This window comes from Stegostoma tigrinum, chromosome 11 (genome assembly GCF_030684315.1).
Source record: "Stegostoma tigrinum isolate sSteTig4 chromosome 11, sSteTig4.hap1, whole genome shotgun sequence".
Lineage (NCBI taxonomy): Eukaryota > Metazoa > Chordata > Chondrichthyes > Orectolobiformes > Stegostomatidae > Stegostoma > Stegostoma tigrinum.
Window position 1 is genome coordinate 80,410,130 of NC_081364.1, and position 23,611 is coordinate 80,433,740.

Here is a 23,611-nt window from a genome sequence, read left to right on the forward strand (position 1 = left end):
AAAAACAAGTGTACCAAATGCTTTCTTTACTGTCCTATCTATCTGTGACTCCACATTCAAGGAACAATGCAACTGCATGCTAGGACCAATTGTTCAGCAATAATCCCCAGGGCCTTAAAATTTAGAGTATAAGCCAGCCCTAATTTGATTTCCAAAATGCAGCACCCCACGTTTATTCAAATTAAACTCTGTCTACCACTCCTTGGCCCACTGGCCCATCTGATCAAGATCCCATTGTACTCTGAAGTCGTGTCCACTACATTTCCAATTTGGTGAACTTCTAGCTGGAAGTTTTCAAGGTCAATTAATGCCAGTCTAGCAACATGAAAATCCCAGATGAATTAAAATGTAAGTCTGATTTTCAAATCATCTATTAAACTAATCACTGTCTTTGATATTGTGGGATATATTTGCGAATCTGTTCATGCATAAATTGAAAGAAAAAGCCAAATCACAAAGCAGGTCCCAGATAATAAAAGATAATGCAGCATTTAAGAAGCAACTCAAAATGCCAGGGCCTCATGGCTGTGGACTTCAAGGTAAGTGTGATTAATGTAGTTTTGTTTTTTTGACTGGAATACACATGTTGAGGTGAAGGTCCCGTTTTCATGCTGAATGACTCTCTGACCTTAAGTTTTGATAACAGAAAATGCAGTCTCACAATTTTCACAGAATGTGAGCATCAAGTGTTGAGGGTTACAATCTCCAAGACCACACAGCATCCTGACTTGGATATATATCATTTTCCATTCGCTATCACTTGCTCAAAATCCTGAACCACTCCACAAAACGTAACTGTTAGTGTCCCTGGGTTTCACCATGATATTCTGAATGGGAATTAGACAGAGGCAATAAATGCTGGTCTTGCCAACAAAACTCATCTCACCAGAACAAATAAAAGTTATCTGTCCTATGAAAGACATATATTCAGCCCAATCTGATTACTAAAGTAGTTTTAATGAGATTTTAACTTTGTTCTATATCTCTGACCTTTCTGCAAAACCATGAAATTTTCCTGAGTATTTTCATACTGTCATTTAAAAATTGTATTTGGAAGTTGTACCCATCATTCTGAAAGAGAGAGCCTTCATGGCCATGTGAATTTTCTCACTATTTTCGGGTATCTAAAGACAAGAGAAATGTAGAAACTTCGAGCAGGAGTAAGTGATTTAAAAAGTCAAACCAAATCCTCAGTGTGATGTGCTCTTGAATGATTTGTTTGTGGCCTCAAATAAACATTCCTCTCCACCCCTTATAACATTAGTGTGCCATTCTTAGTCAAGAATCTGTCTGCCTCTCCCTTAAGAATATTCAACGTTTTCCATCTCCTTCTGGAAAGACTTCTGTCAACTTCACAATCCTTTGAAATAGTAAAGAAAATAAGTCACCATTGTCTGAGATATTCTCCAGTTTTACAGTCCATCCACTGGTAGTAATATCTTGCACAAATTGAAATATTGTTTCAGCATTCAACTTGAAAAGACTGCTCGGAATATTTTGGGATTAAACAAGACCTTGTGTCATTTGTCTAAAGTCCAATAAATCCAGAGCCAGTCTGGTCATGATTTCCTCCGAAGACAAATACTTCTCACAGGAATCAGTTCAATCATTCATCTCTACGTGGCTTCCGATTTCATCATACCCACGGCTCTCTCAATGCAGTTTCACCATTACTCTGGAAAACTGTCCAAAAACTGCCCTATTTCTGAAAGCATTCTGTTTTGCAATGTTTCAGCATTTGCATTGTCTCCCTAAAAACCCGATGTACAAGCAAATTTTTATTTTCTGACTCAGATTTCTGGTTCCTCTCTACCTCATGTTTGCAATCTCTCATTTGAAATAATGCACAGATTTTCCATTCAAACCTTCAACATGTTTGAACACAGACACATTTTCCCTACTGTGTTTCATACACCATTTTTTTTGTTCACTTGACACAGCAACATCTCTTTCTCGACTCATGTGTTCTTCGTATTTCACCCTTCTAAGATTTTCAATGTTTACATTCTCCCATACTACAATCAGAATATATAAATTGCCTGATTTCGGGGGTAACAATTTCCTCTTGGTATTATCACTGGATTGTTAGTGCAGGGGTCCAGGTAATGTTCTAGAGACCTGTGTGAGAATCCCACCATGGCAGGTGGTTAAATTTGAATACAACAAATATCTGCAATTAAGAGTCCAATGATGACCACAAATCCATTACCGATTGCTGGGAAAGCCCATTTTTTCACTAATCCCCTTTTGGGTCAGAAACTGCCATTCTTACTTGTTCTGCCTACGTGTGACTGCAGGCCAACTCTCAACTGCCCTCTGGGCAAATAGGAATGCACAATAAATCATGGCCTAACAAGTAACACTGTCATCCTTTGAATGAACAAAAATAAAACAAAGCTCCTTTGGAATTGACAAAATAATACTTTTACTCCATATCCAAAGTGCCAATTTGTGACAATGTTGGCGTGTTGTGCAGTCCCATCACCCAATTCCCCATCTGCAGTGCAGAAAATAATTTTTAAAACTCAAAACAAAGGTCCCCTCTCTTTACTTCTGATGTAAATGGTCATTTGCCTTTTTGTTATGAAATTGGCATATTAATTAAGGACTTTCTGTCTGACAGTGACATTTCGATTTTGTTTAGTCAAGGCAATTAGACATCAGGAATTAGGAACGAGAATAGGCCGCCTGGTTCACAGACCTGCTCTGGCAATCAGCAAGACCTGATTCCGTTTTTGTACCCACATTACTGTCTTGCTCCACACACACCAACAAGCCTGCATTAACTGATCCCCTCGACTCCCGCCACCCCAACCTTCACTGAAGTCTGAATGCCAAAGAACTTCAGATGGAACAACATTGGAACACAGGAGTTAAGAGCGGAAGTAGCAATTCAACCCTTGGAATCCACTGTGATTCTTAATATGATCATAGCTAATATTATCCTGCCTCAATTCAACTTTCCTGCCTGTTCCCCACAGCCCTTTGTCCCACTTTTCATTAGAAACCCATTTCTTTATTTGTTGAAACTGTTGATTGACTTTGCCTCCCCTCCACTCTGGGGCAGTAAATTCCACATTCACAACATTCTGAGAGAAGTAGTTTCATCTTATGTCAATTTTGAACTTGCCTCTTCTCATTCTGTATCTCTGTTCAAGGCAAGTTGATCCCATAAGAGGACATGTTGCCAATCTCCACATTATTAACATCCTTCAGCATTTCATGTGCCTTAATCAGATCCTACCTTATTCTTTTGTACTCCAGCGATGTATAAGCCCAAGCAATTCAACCTCTCCTCATATGACAATCCTTTCGTCCCTGGAATCAAAGTGCTAAACCTCTTCTGAACAGACCCCAGTGCCAAGCACATCCTTCATAAGTAAGGAGGCCAAAAGAGGACACAACACTCCAGGCGTGACTTCAAAAAAGCCTGATTACAACGACCGTTTTTTGTTTTATAATGCAGTTCTTTTGCAATAAATGCAAGGGATTCATTTGCCTTTGTTATTGTATACTGCACCTGCACACCTCCTTTGACATTCATACACAGAGACACCTAAATTCTTCATCATTCACACACTTTGAATCTGCGTCCACTTAAAGAAGAATTTATCCTTTAATTTTCTGTCCGAAATAGAACACCTTGCACTTATCCACATTAAACCCCATCTGCCAAATTCTGTCCCATTCTCCTAAACTCTCAATTTCCATCTGTAACAAAAACAAAGCTGCTGGAAAAGCTCAGCAGGTCTGGCAGCATCAATGGACGAGAAAACACAGTTAACATTTTGTGTCTGCTGACCCTTCTTCTGAACCGTTCTGAGGAAGAGTCACCGGAACCGAAACGTTAATTCTGTTTTCTCCTCCATAGATGCTGCCAGGCCCGCTGAGTTTTTCCAGCAACTTTGTTTTGTCTCCTGATTTACAGCATCCACAGTTCTTTTGTTTCTTTTTACTTAATATTCATCTGTAAACTCTTTATCTCCCCATCACAGCCTGCATTACCAACTGTTTAAATGTCATTTGGGAATTTTGCGATATTATTGTTCTGTTTCTGGTTCCCAAGAACTGAAAATTGCAGCATCTTGCTCGCTTCAGAACACCATGCAGAAAAGATCCCATTTATCCTGGTGTTCTAGAACATAGATCATAGAACACTCCAGTGCAGTACAGGCCCTTTGGCCCTCGATGTTGCACCAACCTGTAAAACCAAACTGAGGCCCATCTAACCTATACTATTGCATTATCATCCATGTGTTTATCCAATTACCATTTAAATGCCCTTAAACTTGGCGAGTATACTGCTGTCGCAGGCCGGACGTTCCACACCCTTACTACTCTCTGAGTAAAGAACCTACCTCTGACATCTGTCTTATATCTATCATCCCTCAGTTTAAAACTATGTCTCCTCGTGCGAACCATCTCCATGCGAGGAAAAAGGCTCTCACTGTCCACCCTATCTAATCCCCTGATTATCTTGTATGTCTCTATTACATCACCTCTTAACCTTCTTTTCTCTCATGCAAACAGCCTCAAGTCCCTCAGCCTTTTGTCGTAAGGCCTTCCTTCCATACCAGGCAACGCCCGTGTAAATCTCCTCTTCACACTTTCCAATGCTTCCACATCCTTCCTATAATGTGGCGACCAGAATTGTGTGCAATACTCCAAGTGCGGCCGCACCAGAGTTTTGTACAGCTGCAGCATGACCTCATGGCTCCAAAACTCAATCTACTACCAATAAAACCTAACACCCTGTACTTCACAACCCTATCAACCTGGGTGGCAACTTCCTGAGATCCGTGCACATGGACAACGAGATCTCTCTGCTCATCCACACTACCAAGAATCTTACCATGAGCCCAGTACTCTGTATTCCTGTTACTCCTTCCAAAGTGAATTATGTCACACTTATCTGCATTAAACTCAATTTGCCACATCTCAGCCCATCTCTGCAGCTTGTCTATGTCCCTCTGTAACCTGCAAAATCCTTCTGCACTCTTCACAACTCCACCGACTTTAGTGTTAACCGCAAATTTACCCCATCTGTCTCTGCCCTCATCCAGCTCATTTATAAAAATAACAAAGAGCATTGGCCCTAAAACAGATGCTCGCAGCACTCAACTAGTAGCTGAACTCCAGGATGTACATTTCCCATCAACCACCACCCTCTGTCTTCTTAAAGCTATCCAATTTTTGATCCAAACCGGTAAATCACCCTCAATCCTGTGCCTCAGTATTTTCTGCAATAGCCTACCGTGGGTAACCTGATCAAACGCTTCACTGAAATCCATATATTCCGTAGCAACTATTTTATTCTCATCCACCTATTTGGACACCTTCTCAAGGAACTCAATAAGGTTTTGAGGCACGACCTACCCTTCACACAACCATGTTGACTACCCCTAATCAAATTATTCCTTTCTGGATGATTATAAATCCTATCTCTTATGATCCTTTCCAACACTTTACCTACACCCAAAGTAAGGCTCATTGGTCTATAATTACCAGGGTTGTCTCTACTTCCCTTCTTGAACAACATCTGCTATCCTCCAGTCTTCTGGCACTATTTCTGAAGATAATTACGACATGAAAATCAAAGCCAAAGGTTCTGCAATCTCCTCCATAGCTTCCCAGCGAATCTTAGGATACATCCCATCTGGTCCAGGGGAATTATCTATTTTCACACCTTCCAGGGTTGCTAACATCTCCTCCTTGTGAACCTCAATGCTGTCTCGTCTATTAGCCCGTATCTCAGTATTCTCCCGACAACATTGTCCTTTTCCTGTGTGAATACGGACGAAAAATATTTATTTAGCCCCTCTCCTTTCTCTTCGCACTCCACGCACAACTTCCCACTGCTGTCCTTGACTGGCCCTAATCTTAGTCCAGTCATTCTTTTATTCCTGAAACACCTACAGAAAGCTTTAGGGTTTTCCTTGATCCTACCTGCCAAAGACTTCACATGACCCCTCCTGGCTCTTCTTAGCTCTCTCTTCAGGCCCTTCCTGGCTAACTTGTAATTCTCAAGTGCCCTAACTGAGCGTTCATTTTTCACCTTTACATAAACCTCCCTCTTCCACTTGACAAGAGATTCAATTTCTTTGGTAAACCACAGTTCCCTTGCTAGACAACTTCCTCCCTGCCTGAAAGGTACATGCTGATCAAGGACACGCAGTAGCTGTTCCTTGAACAAGCTCCACATTTCAATTGTGCCCAACTTCGGCGGTTTCCTTCTCCATCCTATGCATCCTAAATCTTGCCTCATCATCTCATAATTCCCTTTCCCCAGCGATAACTCTTGCCCTGCGGTATATACTTATTCCTTTCCATCGCTAAAGTAAACGTAACCAAACCACCGAAGTGCTCATCTACCTCCAAATCTACCACCTGGCCTGGTTCATTAACCAGAAGCAAATCCGAAGTGGCCTCACCTCTTGTTGGCGTATCCGTCCTGCACACATTGGATAAAAACTGACCCATCTAATGTATTTGACGTGTTGTGTTTCCAGTAAATATTTGGAAAGTTAAAGACCCCTATCAACTAATCTGTTACCTTTGCTCCTATCCAGAATTACCTTGGCATCCTTTCCTTCACATCTCTGGAACTTCTGAAGCCGACAGAAAACTCCCAACAGGGTGACCGCTCTTTCCTTGTTTCTAACCTCAGCCCATACTACCTCAGTAGATGCGTCCTCACCAAACGTCCTTCCTGCCACCGTGATACTGCCCTTGACTAACAATACCACACCTGCCCCTCATTTCCCACCTTCCCTGATCTTACTGAAACATCTAAACCCCGGACCTGCAACAACCATTCCCGTCCTTGTTCGATCCAAGTCTCCAAAATGGCCACAATATCAAAGTCCCAGGTACGAACGCATGTTGCAAGTTCATCCACCTTATTCTGGGTGCTCCTGGTGTTGAAGCAGACACACTTCAAGCCACCTTCCTGCCTGCCAGCACACTCCGGTGAAATTGAAACCTTATTTATGACTTCACTACTCCCAAACTCCTGTACACCGGGTCCACAAGTCAGGTTCCCATCCCCCTGCTGAAGCAGTTTAAACCCTCCCGAAGAGCAATAGTAAATTTCCTCCCCAGAATATTGGTACCCCTCTGGTTCAGGTGTAGACCATCCTGTTTGTAGCGGTCCCACCTACCACAGAATGCGCCCCAATTATCCAGGTATCTTAATCCCTCCCTCCTGCACCATTCCTGCAGCCACGCGTTCAACTGCTCTTGCTCCCTATTCCTCATCTCGCTAGCACGTGGCACGGATATCAACTCAGAGATAACAGCTCTGTTTGTTCTAGCTCTAAGTTTCCACTCTAACTCCCTGAATTTCTGCCTCACATCCCAGTCCCTTTTCCTACCCATGTCATAGGTTCCTTTGTGGACCACGACTTGGGGTTTCTCCCCTCCCCTCTTAAGGATCCTGAAAATAGAATCCAAAACGTCATGAGCCCTCGCACCTGGGAGGCAACACACCAACCTCGAGTCTCTCTCGTCCACACAGAATCTCCTATCTTCCCCCCTAACTATGGAGTCAACAAAGACTAATGTTCTCCTCTTCTCCCTCCTTCGGTTCTGAGCACCAGGGGCAGAATCTGCGCCAGAGACCTGTAACCTATGGCTTACTCCTGGTCAGTCACCCCCCCCAATAGTATCCAAAATGGTATACTTGTTATTGAGGGGGATGGCCACGGGGGATCCCTGCACTGTCTGCCTGTTCCCTTTCTGTCCCCTTACTGTAACCCATCTACCTTTGTCCTGTACCTGCGGTGTAACTACCTCCCTGTAACTCTCACTTACCCCTTCAGCCTCCCAAACGCTTCGAAGTTCATCCAGCTCCAGCTCCAGTTCCCTAATGCAGTTCCTGAGGACCGGGAGTTAGATGCACTGCCTGCAGATGAAGTCAGTGGGGTCACTAGTAGTGACTCTTACCTCTCCTTCCTTACAGGAGGAGCATACAACTGCCCTGGCACCCGTTCCTCGGTTCCAAATTCACACACAGATGATTGAAAAAGTAAAAAAAAGAAGCAATCCGACCAGATCAGTGCTCAGATCCTTTTTTTTTGGTGAGAGGCGGAGGATGGGTGGGAGACACTACTGAAGTAGTGTTTTGGGAAAAACAACCGCCCAAATATATTACCTCACTTACCTTCCTGTTGGAGCTCTGGCTCGTGCTGCTGCTGCTGAAAACAAGAGGGTCCCTGCTGCATGAGGTGAGTTTTTATAGCACCCCCCCCCCGACCAAAAAAACGACCTTACCTTCCCGTCGGTGCTCTGGCTCACGCTGCTGCCGCTGAAACCAAATGTTGCTTCCTGAATAGCTTTTCCCCACCAGCTGACAAGACTTTCCCAAAATCTCTTGCACCTTGTTCAGAGATGAGGAAGTCCCGTTTGGGGGACAGAATCCCAAGGCCGAGAATGTTCTCTTTGGAGCAAAACAGGAGATTTCCTGGGGCTGTATGTAATGAGGTGGTTGGGTGGGTGTGGGGATGGGCCGGTTGATCATCGGGAGAAACTGTGCCAACGACAAGATTTAGTTTCCAGTGGACTGGGATTGAAGATATTTCGTGAAAATAGCAGTTGTTCAGAAAAATCGCACAGAATACTCCAGAAACTCAACAAGCCCAGCTGTATTGGTGGGAAGAGAAACAGAGCTAAGGTTTTGAGTACAGTTAGATCTTGTTCAGAATACGTCTTTCCTGAATGTCAACACAGTGGCAGACCCGAGAAAATGTGAGTTTGTTGGCATCAAGAAGTCATTTAAAATGAGCTGCAGAAATGCACTTGGCAGGATTCAAAACTACACAGGGAAACCCCAATGAATTTCAAATCTATTGCTTTAAAAAATCAACCACAACTGCAGGCAACACCCCAGCCTTTAACATGCCTTATGGAATGTTCTGACAGGAAAGGCGAGTACTCGATTTGAGATGTCTGTGCTACTACCCGAATATTTAACATCACCCTGCATTTGATCAGAACAGAATGGGCTGTTGGGGGAGTGAATTGAACTAAACACGTTGTAAGAGAGTGTGAATAGAAAGGATTAGCTTCCATGAGCAGAAAGTTTAATTATCAGAGCAACGGGTCGAGGAAGAATTATGTCCTTGTATTTTTCTCGCACCTTTCACCACCTAAATCATAGCCAATGCTGTATATTTGGATCAGAATCCCCTTTGGAAAATCTAACGTGCAAATCAGGACAGTTGGTTTAACTAGAGGTCTCAAAACAAAATGTTTTCAGCACTTACAGCTGACACTGGAGACGTTGCTGAGTTCACACTGATCTTTGGAGGCTTGTTGTGTTCTGATTTATACCCGGGTGTGTTATCTCAGGGAAACGAGTTGCCCATTTAAATCAGAGATAAGGTGGATGTTCTCACGCTCAGGCAGAAGCAAATCTGTGGATTTCTTGAAAACAGAGGCTGTCAATGCTAGGTATATTCAAGTCTGAGACAGACAGGCATTTAGTCATTTCAGGATTCAAGTCGATTGTGGGGAATAAAACCTACCTGGTTCACTAATATTTTTGAGAGAAGGAAACAGCCATCCATGGCTTATATGTGACTCCAGAACCACAGCAATGTGGTTGACTCTTTACTGCCCTCTCTGGCAATTAGGAATGGGTGAAAATTGCTGGTCTCACCAAAAATCGCCCTTATCCTATGTACGAATAAAGGATCTGCAGCTCATGCTATCTCCTGTTAACAGCAACTTTTCTGCAATATATCTACTGAACAACATCAGATTATCACAGCCCCGCATTCTCCACTTTGAAAACCAGCGTGATAATATGAATCATTTCGAAACGTGGAGAGAGACACTTCGCTGGTGAAGGTGCTACTGGTGTAATAACAGGTGCCGGAGTGTGTACAAGTCAGGTCGCACGGATTAGTGTCAGCAAACTGGTTGGCTTTCAGGGTTTGCATCACTCAGGCGTGGCTACAATTCCCAGTCGGGAAATGAAGGTTTATATCTCTTCCTGTTAACTGTAGGAATGAAAATGAATTCCTGGCTATGCAGACAACACACACCCTGAATCTACCAGAGTCAGTCCAATGAGAATTTGCCCTCACGTTGAAGGATAATCGCAGCAGATGCACGGGAATACGGCCACCACAAACTCCCCTCCAAGTTTCACACCGTTCGGAGTTTGATCGATGTCGCTGTTCCCTTACTGTCGCTGCTTCTAAATCCTGGAACTCCCTTCTTCATGGCATCAAAGCTGTACCTACGTGCCAAGGAATTCGAGTGTTCAAGAAAGTAACTCGTCACCTCCATCTGTGGGGTAATTAGGGATGGGCAATAAATCCAATCCCATTGAATGAAGTCCTGTCCTAGGCATCCATTTTCAAGTTGCAGTTTCTAACTGAACACCTATATTCGGTCAGGAACACATTCAGAAGCAAAGTGTGGGAGTGAAGCAAAAGTGAAAGGCAGTGATGGCTGTGGGTGCGGGGGCATGAGGCAGGAAGTGAGTGTGGAGGTATTGGTGCAGGGCTCAATGTTGGTTCCAATGGGTCAGGCTTGAAAGCTGCTCAATTAACCAAAATGAACCTATTCCTCTTGTTAGGTTCCCTCAGCGTGTGTTCCCGTTGTTAATGGGCCCTGAGAGGATGAGCCCATGCTCTTTATCCAGTCAGCTTAAACAGGTGAAAATGTCAGTTTTAAACTAAAACAGGAGGAGATTGCCTTTTTCCGTGTATTTTCACAGGAGAATATTCAGCTGTGAACGGTCCATGCTTGAAAAGTGGGTTAGATTGAAATTCTCACTGAGTAACACTGATACAGGAAAGTTCCCCAAGTTACTGTGATTGCATGGTTAAAGAAATGCCCCAATCGATGGGTAAAAAAAAACAGTGTGTAGTAAACAGGCGATCTTGAGTTAAAATCCCAGTGGTGCCTGAGCTTTCCACTGAAGATTCCTCATTTCAACGTCTCTGAAATGCCATACTGTTAATCTAAACCGTAAAGTTATTTTTGCCCCTTTATTTGTTCATGGAATAAAGGTGGCACTGGCTCAGGCATTTAGCCAATCAGCCATTGTTAATTACCCACCATGACTCCTGTGGGTCTGGAGTCAGATGTAGGCACGATCAGGGAAGGATAAAAGATGCCAAAACGACATAAGGGAACCAAATGGGTTTTGGTTCTCCTGACGGTGGATTTATGATCAGCATTATATTCTTAATTCCAGATATTTGTTGAATTCAAATGCCATCGTCTTCTCGGGGTGATATTTGTACCTAGGTCTCCAGACGCTGCCTGGCTTTCTGAATAAACAGTCCAGCGATAATACCACTGGGCCGTTAGTTGCCATGTTGGAGGAGAGAACTGAGCATGGTTCCTCTGCTTGAATGCAGACAGTTGTCATTCGGTGCTGGTATTCCTATCACCTATTTTCTCCCCACCAGGGAATGGTTTCCTGCTAACAAATAATTCATCCTGACGTTTGGGAGGAATAACAAGGTAAGGCAGAATAAACTGCAGCCTTACTGTGGAATATTGTGGTAGTGAGACAATCACCAGGAACTGATCACCCTTATTCTCTGCTGTCAACATTCATTCATTTTACACCAACAGTAAAAACATCACTGTAATCGTATAATTGTGGCATTTTGTTTATTTATGGTGGATTAGGAATTCTGTTTCGAAGTCGAAACTCTCATCATGTTTTGAGGGAATAAATGTCTCCTTGCCTCAGTCCTAAAGTGACAGAAACACTATTTGGAGAATGAGATCCCAGTTCCAGGCTTTACACTCGGCGTGGGAGTGGTGCTTGTGGTGAGGAAGCCTCTCAGCAGCTCCACTCTCAAACACTCCCCGATTTTCAGACTTTTCAAAGAGCAGCAATGGGAAATAAGGGAAATAGACGGATGGAGACTCGGAAAATATAAAAGAGGGTGAGGTGAATACCCAGAGACAAATAGAGACGCATATTGGGGCAGACACGAAAAGGATCAATTCTCTATTCGACACTGCTGCTAACTAACTGAAAGGAAAAGGCAAATAAAACCATTTAAGCAGAGCCTTTTACCACCTGAGGGTGAAGCAAGCAGCATTACAGCCGATAAAAGTCTGTTAAAATTGTAAAGTTGACGACAGGAAACTAATGCGATATTTTGATAAATATACTGATTCGACAAATAAAACTGGTAATTTCCCTGCATTATGATATGGAAGGGCATAATTGACTTGGTTCTGACGTACACTCAATGAATCTGAAACGTTAACCCTGTGTCTCTCCACAGATGCTGCCAGGCCTGCTGGGTTTCTCTGTCAATTCCTGTTTCTGTCAATTCCCAGCATCTGCAGTCATTTGTTTCATGTTAACTTGAATATCGTTTGGGACACAGTTAGTTACCTCACAGCCCCTTTCCTTCTCCTCATAGGGGAGGTGATACAATCCATGCAATCAATTGTCGGAAGAACCCATCTGGTTCATTAATGTCCTTTTGGGAAGGAGACTACCACCCTTACCTGATCTGGCTTACATGTGACTCCAGACCTACAGCAATGTGGTTCATTGAATTAATGCTGCCGAGCCAGTGGTGCCAGTTAATGAATAAAATTACAATTAATCAGCAAAGCTGTCATCAATAAAAGCTAGGAGGGAGGATCTTCCACTCAACAGTTCAAACCAGGGCCATGGTTCCAAAAGCACCAAATCCGAACCACTAGACAACCAGAGAATACATTGGAGGTGCTTGCATCATTTCTGAACGACAGTTTTTGCCTTTTCACTTTTGATCCTTTTGGTGACAGGTCAGTTTCTCCCTGTCTTCGAGTTTTTCTCACATGGAAAGAGGCTATCTGGGCCATTGTATCGGTGCGTGTCATCAGGCATCTATCTATTCTAATCTCAGTTTCCAGCACTTGGCCCAAGTACCTCTGACGTATCAGGGACAAATATCAATGAGATTAATGCTTTGATCTACAAACGGGACTGAGGCCTTGTGACAGTAAAACTGTGTTACAGCTGACTTATGGAACTCATCCTCGTGTTTAGCCACAGAGGGAGATACGCAGACACATCCCTCAGGATGACACACACTCCAGGTGCTTCACGTTCTCTCTCTGTCCCCACACATGTTTCGCCGACAACAGGCAGATTTACATGGAACACAAGCAAGTTCTCCAGGCAATGAAACCTGTTGTTGTGAGCTCGGAATTGAAACTAATAGAGAGCTGAAAAAGGTTGCCAACACTGCTCATGCGCAACTTCCAATTTCATACTTTCGCTTCTGGGAATCTGACTGCAGAATCACCTGCTGTACGTTCCAACTTCAGGTGGAAGAGTCACCTTACTCGTATTGAAAATAGAACAACTGTGCTCGAGCCAGGCAGGAGTCAAACCTACAACCTGATCCGATGTCAGATGCAGTATCCATTACGCCACTGGCCCACAGTGGGCACCTGGCTTCTTGTTGAGTTGAGATGTTTACAGAGATCAAGGTGGAAATGTGATACACGAGTTGACCACCAGCAAAGGGAATCTCTGTCACTGCTTCACTTCAATGGCCCCCACTTTGGTGAACGGTAAATTTCACTTGCAAAAGAAATAAATTTATCCTCAGGTGCCTGCTTCACTGTCACCTCTTTATCCATTAAGGCTTGCCATCATTTTATTCAGTTTCTGGGCTAGTTTATGAATCAATCCAATGAAACGTAATTTCCGACGATTATTAATTTTAAACCTTCATCAGTGAAGTGGATGCATATGACATATTTGCAGGAAACACCTTTTGGGAACATAGACTGAAATCGATTTCATAAAGAACCACCCCTGGCTCTCCTGAACACTAAAAAAAAATTAGAGGCAACAATGGCTGATGCAGGATTCAAGCCAGCAGCTTCTCACATTTCTAACAGCCAGCTGATTTGAGAAGCAGACCAGAAGACCAATGATGCTGTCGGCTGCCAGGCAACTTAACAATAAATGAGGTGTCAATCATGCAGTGACAGTGTCACTACCTCGGATGTAGGAGACAGAGTTCAAGTTTTATCTGCTCTGGAGGTATATAATAACATATCTGAACAAGTTGCTGAAAAAAAATATATTCCCCGTTGCTTCAATGAACTTCTTCTCATTCTGTCACCATTCTGCTGGGATAGAGCTCTCTCCATTGGCAAATGCATTCAACCATTTGGCCACAGGCAGGCAGTGCTAGGGGGTGGTATACACTTTGTCGCTGTCTCTCAAACACTGGAAGAAGGAAGGAGCAGAAGGGTGGAATCAGACATGTCCAGCAAATTGTAAAGGTGATTTGGAACATTCATCAAATGACATTTATCAGAGGCAGACAGAAAGAAGGAGAGCTGCTGGGAAAGATAGAAGTCAAAACTCGAGATTAATCTCTACAGCAACTTAAAATGCGATCTTTCTGTGCAACTTGTTTGATGTTCAGAATTTGTCTGCACACGGGGCGTCTGTTTGTTTGTGACCTCCACAGCAGGAGTTAATGTCTGACACCAACAGCCCCACATTAAGTGAATCTGAGTGAAACACTCCAACACTGAAAGACAACCCCATGGGCCCTGAGTTGCGGGGCTGCAGACACTACAACGTGGAAGGGAGGGTTAATAATGAGCCATTGTTTCTCCCCCACCCGCTCCCTCACAGAGACAGGGAGAGTGACGTCATAAACCCATGGCGTCATTCACATTCACATTCAGCCCATCGAGCCCACAGTGACTGTCTGCCTCTTGTATTTCTCTGTAGTTATTCACAATCGGTGATATCTGTCCCTAATAATGGTGAACTGTATCCGTGCAATGATGCGCTCTCTGACATCCTGATCCTTTTGTCATTCATGTCTGAAACAGCATGGGGAATTACTGCCAGGCATGAAAAAAATACTGCAAGCGATGTGTTTCTACTTCACCAGTTTATTCCCATCTCAGAGAAGAAGTTTTACATTCCGTTCGGAGCAGACCGACTGAGAACAGGAGAAAACCATTCAGACCTTCACAAGTATATCAGCTCTCCTGTGTGGCCTTGGCCAGTGCATCAACATGAGGTATTTATTTCAGGTACATGAAGCTGAGGGAAGCAGACAGCTGATGAAAAGTTCACTGTAAGCCACAGCACTGACCAACAGAAAATAGCAGAAGACGTCATGGTGGTGAAGACCCACTGTCGTGGCAGCACCCACAGCCTCTTCATTCAGAAGCAGGCAGCCATTCCCATTGTTTTAAGATCTTCATGTAGAAATATAGAATGGTATCTTGGTTAAAGGCCACGCCCTTGATACACAGTCCAAAACACTCTCCTCCTCACGACTGCTCACCACCAACCAACCACATAAAAATGTCCCGTGTGTACTGAGAGTAATGAGGCAACTTGGACCATCACGGAGTAGCCATCAGGATGGTAGAGCAACACTTCCAATGTCTGAAAGTTTCAGAGAGAACCCTCTGGCACACACTGTATCACTAGGTCCCATAATCTCCCTCCATTCATGTAACATATAGCCTTTTGTTCTTCCTGAAAGTCTCACAGGTTCACAATTTCCAACATGATATTTCATCTGCCAAATTGTCAGTTGCTTATCCACTTACATTCTCTCTACCTCCTCCTGATAGCTTAATTTCCTGCTAATCTTAGCATCACTGACAAATATAGTTCGAGTACATTTTGTTGTGCTTATCTAAACCATTGATACAGGACAATGCCCAAATATAATAGTTCACTTCCCGTCTGGCCTTCTCACCACCCCCACCACTCGAATCAAGAGGCCGCTGACTCACGAGGTAAGTTTTTAAAAGCAGAATATTGCCTTCCTGGCTGCCCCTTATCTTGTGCTCTCACCACTCCCTCCAAAATCGTAAATCTGGATTGTAAATTGTTGATGACATTACACTGGTCCCTGAGGAATTCCATTAGAAAACAGCTTTCCAAGATAAAAGTAAGTAGTTATTTCTGCTCTGTATTTAATTTTAGCGAACCAGGCCTCCCTGTTCCTGTGTAGCAGCCGAGAAAGTTAGCATGTCCTCCTCCGGTGGTGTGTAGCCGGCTGTTGACGTGTTTCTGCACTCTGCAATACACCATTAGGGACATTTGTTGTCAGATAATGAGGCTGAGGTTGAATTGTCATTGATACTGATTCCTGAGCAACTAAAAGATGAGAACAGAATATAGACTAACACTTGAGTAGAATACTGCGCTGTCAAAAATTTCAACTGCAGCAATAAACCTAGTCTGTCCCATCAATCAGGTTCTCAATTTTCCCCAGATATGCACTGAACAGGAGGGGAAATTTCTTGCTAGCCTGGTTGACTTTTGTCTCTTTAACAGTCCCACCAATACAGATAATCGTGACATTTTTGGCCGTGGCTGCTGTGTGGAAAAATTGCTGCAGTCCCTACACAATAAAATAAACAATTGTCACTGGAGGGTGACCTTATCGAGGTTTGTAACATTATGGTAAATCTGGGTAAAGAGTCAAGGCCTTTTCCCTAGGGTGGGGGGAATCCAAAACTAGAGGGCAAAGGGTAACATGAGAGGGGAAAGATTTAAATGCGACCTGCGGGGCAACTGGTTGATATGTGCATGGAATGAGCCACTAGGGGAAGTGGTGGAGGGTGGTACAATTACAACATTTGAAAAGCATCAAGTTGGACATATGAGTAGGAACGTTTGAGAGAGGTATGAACCAAATTGCTGGCAAATGGGGCTAGATTTATTCAGGCTATCTGAACAGCATGGATGAGTTGGATCAAAGGGTCTCTTTCCATGTTGAAAATCTCTATGACTCTATGACTGAATATTTCTAGAAATAACAACAATTGCCTGCCTGCCACTAAATTTTATCTTGAACTTTCCCAATTCATTACAGCTAACCTGGCAATCTAGCCTCATGGATTCCATGATGTTTGACAGTAACATTTATGTCATGTAATATGCAGTATATTGTTGTCACTATTCCTCAAAAGTACTTCAGACCAAAGTTATTAATTAGTGTTTCTGACCGCACAACACGAAAGTCAAAATTACTTGGTCTCTGGTTTGGTTCACAACATTCTCTTCAACCTACCTCATAGACACGTGTGGATTTTATTTTTTCATAGCGTTGGCAGTCACTTACTTCACGGAGTTTACATGCAACTTGAGATAATCCATTCTTCCTGCAGATTCCACAATACTGTCGTATCTAATCTTCAAAGCATAAGTTGTACACAATCTGTACTACAGTTTTGGTTCAGTTATAAAACATGTTAATGTTTGCTTCTTCTTGCTGTTTGTAAGCTCCACCCAAACTGATTCAGTGGAATCTGAGGGGGTGGCCTGTGGTGTTATTAGTGATGGACTTGGACAAGACATTCGGTGAGGCTCACCTTGACGCTGAGATGATCTGAAGAAACATCCAGAAATATAGGACGAGTATCAGTAACCATTCCATTACTGCCAGTATAAGTGCCACTGTATTCTTTCCGCTCCTTCACACCCATTCTATATCTGTTACAGCAACTAACTCCGAACAAGGTTCACACTCTATCACCAAGTGAGGCTCAAACTCTTACCACTCCCACTACTGAATGCAATGCCTTTATTGCCTCACACTCTCTGTCACCTCGGCAAAATCCCTGCAAAAAATAAAATGCATGGAGTCAACACTGTGGACTGACTCACTCTGGACACCTCATCATTTCACCCAGCCTACACTATCTCTTACACCAGTGCCATTCTTTCACGCTCACTCACAACTGTCCCTTTCCTCATTCGAGGAGAAACAGACTGTAATAAGACATTAAAAGCCAAGCCATATGGTACAGTGCCCGACATCCGTTCCCTTACACCTCCCACCCCCCGACTCCCATTGTTGAGTGGACCCTGGCACAGGCTGGAGATGACCAGAACGACTCGTGTGGAGATTCTGAAAGATCGAAGCTCCACCAACTGAGATGTTTTGCTCAATTAACGGCAATTCTCACATTAAACCCACTGTCATTTCTGACATCAGATGTCTCATCTCCAAAATAGATAGTTCATTGCACAGAGATGCAGATACAAAAATACACAGAAACACTGGTAAACACCCCAATATACTAACACACACAATACATCTTCGGAGATAAACATACACACACAAACACACACACACACACACACACACACACACACACACACACACAGAGAGAGGGAGATACAATCAGGCGCAAATTGACATAAACACACACAGAACCACACAGGCTGATTCACAGACGGATAACCATAAACACAAGTACACAGACACATATACACATGCACAAAGAGACACATGCACACGTAAAGACAGAGGTTTTGGAGACACCAGTGTCTTTAAGACAGAAATAGATGGTCTTTCAGTAATAAGGGGATCAAAGGTTACAGGGGAAGGCAGGAGAATAATGCTGAGAAATATGTACGACATTATTGAACAGCATATCAGACACGATTGGCCAAATGGCCTAATTCTGCTCCTTTTATATGTTTCCATGGTGTTACGCTATCTGATGTTCTGTTTCCAAGAGAGCAGTGAAGGCTGAGTTTGATGCATACTTGATTGGAAAGAGTAAGGGGTAATGTGAGTCAGGTTTTGAGAGCCAAATGGTTTCTGGTTATTCTAATTATTGTGTCCTTGTGTCTCAAAAGAGTTGTTGATTTGATTTTAGGTGAACACATCTTTAACGTAACAGGTCCCACATTGAAATAAGTCTGTCCCTTCCTCTTTATTGTTGTGCTGTCTATGGTACCCTCATCCACAGGAAGCAGGGAAGCCTCGGTTATTGGAGATATTCATGGCTGAACTCGGCTGATCTTTGCTGGACTGGTCGACAGTCAATGTTGATTGGGAAAAAATAGGAAAGGGACGGTTAGACACGTTCAGATGGTCAGACGCAATCTGGTCAGCCATGAGCAACCAACTGCTGCCCCTAACTGATGCCTTGCTCTCTCAAATCACCCCTCACGGCTGTTACAGAGTACAGGACCACTCCATTCAGCCAGCCAGGATCGTTACATACGATCCGTGTTCTCCTTAGAGATCAGAAGCTGGTGGGAATCGTTAACTGATTTAGAAGAAAGGTATTGTGGCTGTTGCTGGGATTGCAGATAACGTAGCATTCACTGCAGGGTCACAGACCAGCTGCACATTAATACGGTGAGACTTTATTCAAAGTCTTGACACCTCTCTCTTTCTCACTCTCTCTCTCTCTCTCTCTCTCTCTCTCTCTCGCTCTCTCTCTTTCTCTCTCTCTCTCTCTCTCTCTCTCTCTCTCTCTCTCTCTCTCTCTCTCTCTCTCTCCCCCTCTCTCTCAATCTCTCTCTCTATATACTTGGAGAGTGGGGGTGGGATTGGAGAAACATCCTCAGAGGCAATTAAACTATCCAAAATCATGCATCTTGAGAAAATAAAAAAAAATGTGAGTGACGGAATTTATCACTTTATTGGTGTCTGTTTAGAACATATAGATAGACCACAACCCTCAAGTTTCAGTGTAATTATCTTTTATTTTCTCACCGTGCTAAAGATTAATCTTCACTCATTCCACACTGCCCTACATCAAGAGCATATTGAGATTGACAACAAGGCTCCGAAGACCACAAGGAATCATGGTATCCCACAAACGCAAAGCCACTCTCTGACAAGGATTAAAGACCCTATTCCCACAACATGCAGAACGAACACGGTTTACAAAATACCAGGCAATCAATGCATCAGACAGACAGGAAGGAAACCAGCCATCAGACTATATGAACATCAGTCAGCAGCAAAACGGCACGATGAACTCTCCTTAATGTCTGTCTATTCTGACAATGAAGGCTATCAATTTAATTTTGGCAAGGTAACCATAGGATATCAAGCCAAAGGTAGACGCGCATGATTGGTCCTAGAGCCAAAACACCCGAACAAAAGCAAGTCTGCTTGGCGAGCAAGCCAACAACCTCATCCACAATCCAAGCTACAGATCTTTGCAAAAACCTCTCTGCTTATTTCCCGTGGCGGGTAAGGCCATCCCTTCTCTATGCATTGTGGCTGATATAGAATGTAAAAGCTCCTTGCGTATATATGTAAGCATCAATAAAGCGAGCACCAGAGGTGCCTATGGAGATGAGCATCACTCTCAGGGAGAGACACAGTGAGAGAGAATGCACCTGAATTAGGGAGTTGCCACATACCTGAATGGAACTGAGTTGTAGGGATTTGGTAAATAGGCAGAGGAAGGGAGCTACCTTCACTTTCGTTCTACTTTCATGTGATGTTTGCAGCCCTGGTCATGACAGCATGTTATACCTATCCTGAACTGAGTGGCTGGTCCAGCTGTTCTGCATAACAAGAAAGAATAAAACAGTTTGCTGCGGGTGTGCAGTCACATGGAAGTCACATGACTAGGGAAGGTTGACACATTGCCTCCTCCAAAGGACATCTGTTTGGGCTTTTTTAAATAACAAAAATCATGGTTTCATTTCAACGTTACCAATTTCCTTTATGAGAGACAAACAGACGTTTATTCTGCGCCTCTAGATTATGAGTCAATAACGTGAGCACAAGGCACGGCCTTCCCCTCTGACAGATTCTGTGCAGAGAAAAAGTTAAACATCTCAGGTGTAATTATTTTGTAACAGAAATGTAGTTAGAAGGGACTTGAAAGCCTGACTGGGACTTAACAAAGGCACAAATGATGGCTCATTCAGAAGTTGCCTTCAGGCTAAGGAGGAGACTGGGATATCATGATGGTGGTAATGGGGAAGATTGGTGAGTGGGGAGGGTATGAAGACATAAATCTGTGCTGGAAAGAAAATGGTCATGGGACTTGAGAACACCCTTGCTCCTCCTCGCATGTTGGTGAGTAACCTTTACATAGTAACCTCCTGGTTATAATTTGTAAAGAGTGGAACTTTTGATTGGAATGGAAAATGTTGAATTCCACCTTTCCAAAATTTATACATCATGAGCCGCAAGTCAGTTTCAAACTGGTTTAAGAGACAAAGAGACTTACCGGGAACACCAACTATAGCAAGGATCGGATAGTAACCAGCTTGAATAACCATCAGTACATCCAGAATCCGCGATGCTAATGATATCCAAGGCTGAGAAAGCCAGTAAAGACCCGAGGATAAACTCCTGTCCATTGTTGGAATATTTGAGCCTATTGTTCTCAGGCTCTAGCCTCCACTCTGCCTCTCCCTGGAGCTGCTGATCCGTGTCAGTGCTGCAGGCGATGTTCCTGTGCATGCAATGGGATAACACATTGAAAGGAGTCCCTTATTCATAGAACAGACAAACCCTCCAGTGACACATTTAGGATCCACAGAGACTGACAATAATCGCAAACACTGAACAAACAGCTTCAATTAACCCTTTTCTTGATTTATTCAAATTCAAAATAACATTTAACTTTTACACATTTTGGATGGGCCGTGTGAGCAGAACTGAGGGGAGGAATGTTAGAGATAGTCAACCAATTGTGCTCAATCATTCAACCTGCTTTGGATATGGGAGTAATGCCAAAGGATTGTTGGAACATAAACATGCTTATCTTTTCATAAATAGTTATATCCATCCTGTAAATACTGATCAGTCATGACGCTATCAGTAAAACATTCATAATCCACAATCTAAGGCCGAATGCCCTACTCCGGCGCCTATTGTCTATTGCCTATTAGGATACTGATTGTGGATGATCAGCCATGATCATAATGAATGGTGCTGCTGGCTCGAAGGGCCGAATGGCCTACTCCTGCACCTATTGAGTATTGTCTATTAGGATACTGATTGTGGATGATCAGCCATGATCATAATGAATGGTGCTGCTGGCTCGAAGGGCCGAATGGCCTACTCCTGCACCTATTGAGGATTGTCTAATCTGAGGTGAAAATGTGCATAAAATAACAGACAAATGGTATGGGTATGTTAACAGAGATTTGTACCTGACAAACACAATTCAGGTTGTTATTCCAGAATCAGAGAGTGAAGATGAGAGTTGTGCCATTGATGTTATCGATGTCAAGGGACTGCATGTGAATTCTAATAAATGATACTTACTCAAAGTGTGATTTTTTTTCTATTTATTTGTGGGATGGGAGCCTTGCTGACTAGCCAGCATTTCTTGCCCATCCCTAGTTGCCCTTGAGAAGGTGGTGGGGAGCTGCCTTCTTGAATCGTTGCATTCCTCCTGCTGTGGGTTGAACAAAATGATAGCGAATTTGGAGAATATACAGAATACAGAGAATTGGAGGACACAGCTGTTGACATTCGAAAAAAGGACAATGATATTTGATAATGTCCCGGTCTATGTCCCCTCATTCTGGCTTCTGATTTATTTAACTTCCACCTCTTCTAGCACCCCTTTCATTCTCATTCTGTCTGTTGCTCCCCTTTCTCTTCTCACTCAGTTTATCGCCCTTCACTTTCTTTCTCTCTGTTTATCTCTCTTTCAGTCCACCTTCACACACTCTGTCTACAAATTGTGCAGTTGAACAGCTCATGAGCCGCAATGGGCTGAATGGCCTCTAACTGTGCTGTAATAATTCTGAGTTTCTCTGACCGACAATAAAAACTTTAGATGGCTGGAGAGAAAAGTTGTTCGAATGATGGACACAGTGTACAATCAGCCATTATCTCTTCCCGTTCTTCTCTGATGTGCAGCTGCCTCAAAATGTCTGTTCAAATAGATTAAATGTAATTTAAGTCGGGTGGAGGATATTCACCAGAGAACATTTCAATCAGGACTTAATGAAGAATGGGATTACAGTATAATATAAATAATAAAACAAGAACAGAGCAGCACAAGAAATGAGAACAGAATAGAACTTATCATTGCAAGTCATTACAAGTTCAACACCTTGATGTGACAAGTTGCCTGATTTGAACACAAACAGAAAAAAAAAGTTTCTGATTCTGAACACTATGCAAGAAAAGATTCAATATCTTCAGTTTAGACTTTCCTATAATTAGATAGGTTTCAAATATTGCATAATTTATTCTTGCTGAAGGCTGTGATAAATTTCACCGATGGTGTTGAATTCAGTGGCACTGGCACCACAGGATTGATCCTTTGAAAAAAAAGACTGAAAATGACAATCTTCGTACAAACAATGTGCTGCTGGCAAATGGGACTCACTGACGGCAGATGCATTCAACACATTATTGTACTGCTGGCCGACACTGAATCTTCCCACTATCTGTATCATAGGGCTTAGCATTGACCAGAACGTGAGATCGAATTGAAATGAATATACAAGTGCACAAGAGCAGGTCAGAAGCTAACAATTCGACAGTGAATAATAAATGGAATGCTCATTAAGACATGAGAGAAAGCAATATATTTCGGACAACCAGCCCATCGAATCACCTCCAACATTCAATCATTGCTGATATGTTTGTAATCCCGATTATCCTGCTTGCTCCCTTAACACGTGTTCTGCTTTTAATCAAGAACCCAATTATCTCTGCCTTAAATAATGTGGCCTGCACAACCTTCCGGGGCAAAATGTTCCATAGATTCACCAACGTCTAGCTGAGGAATTTCCTCCCAATCTCAGCTCTAAAGTGTCATCCCTTCAATCTGAGGCTGTTTCCTGGAACCATGGTCTATCTGACTAGTGGAAATATGCTCTACATATTCACTGTATCCC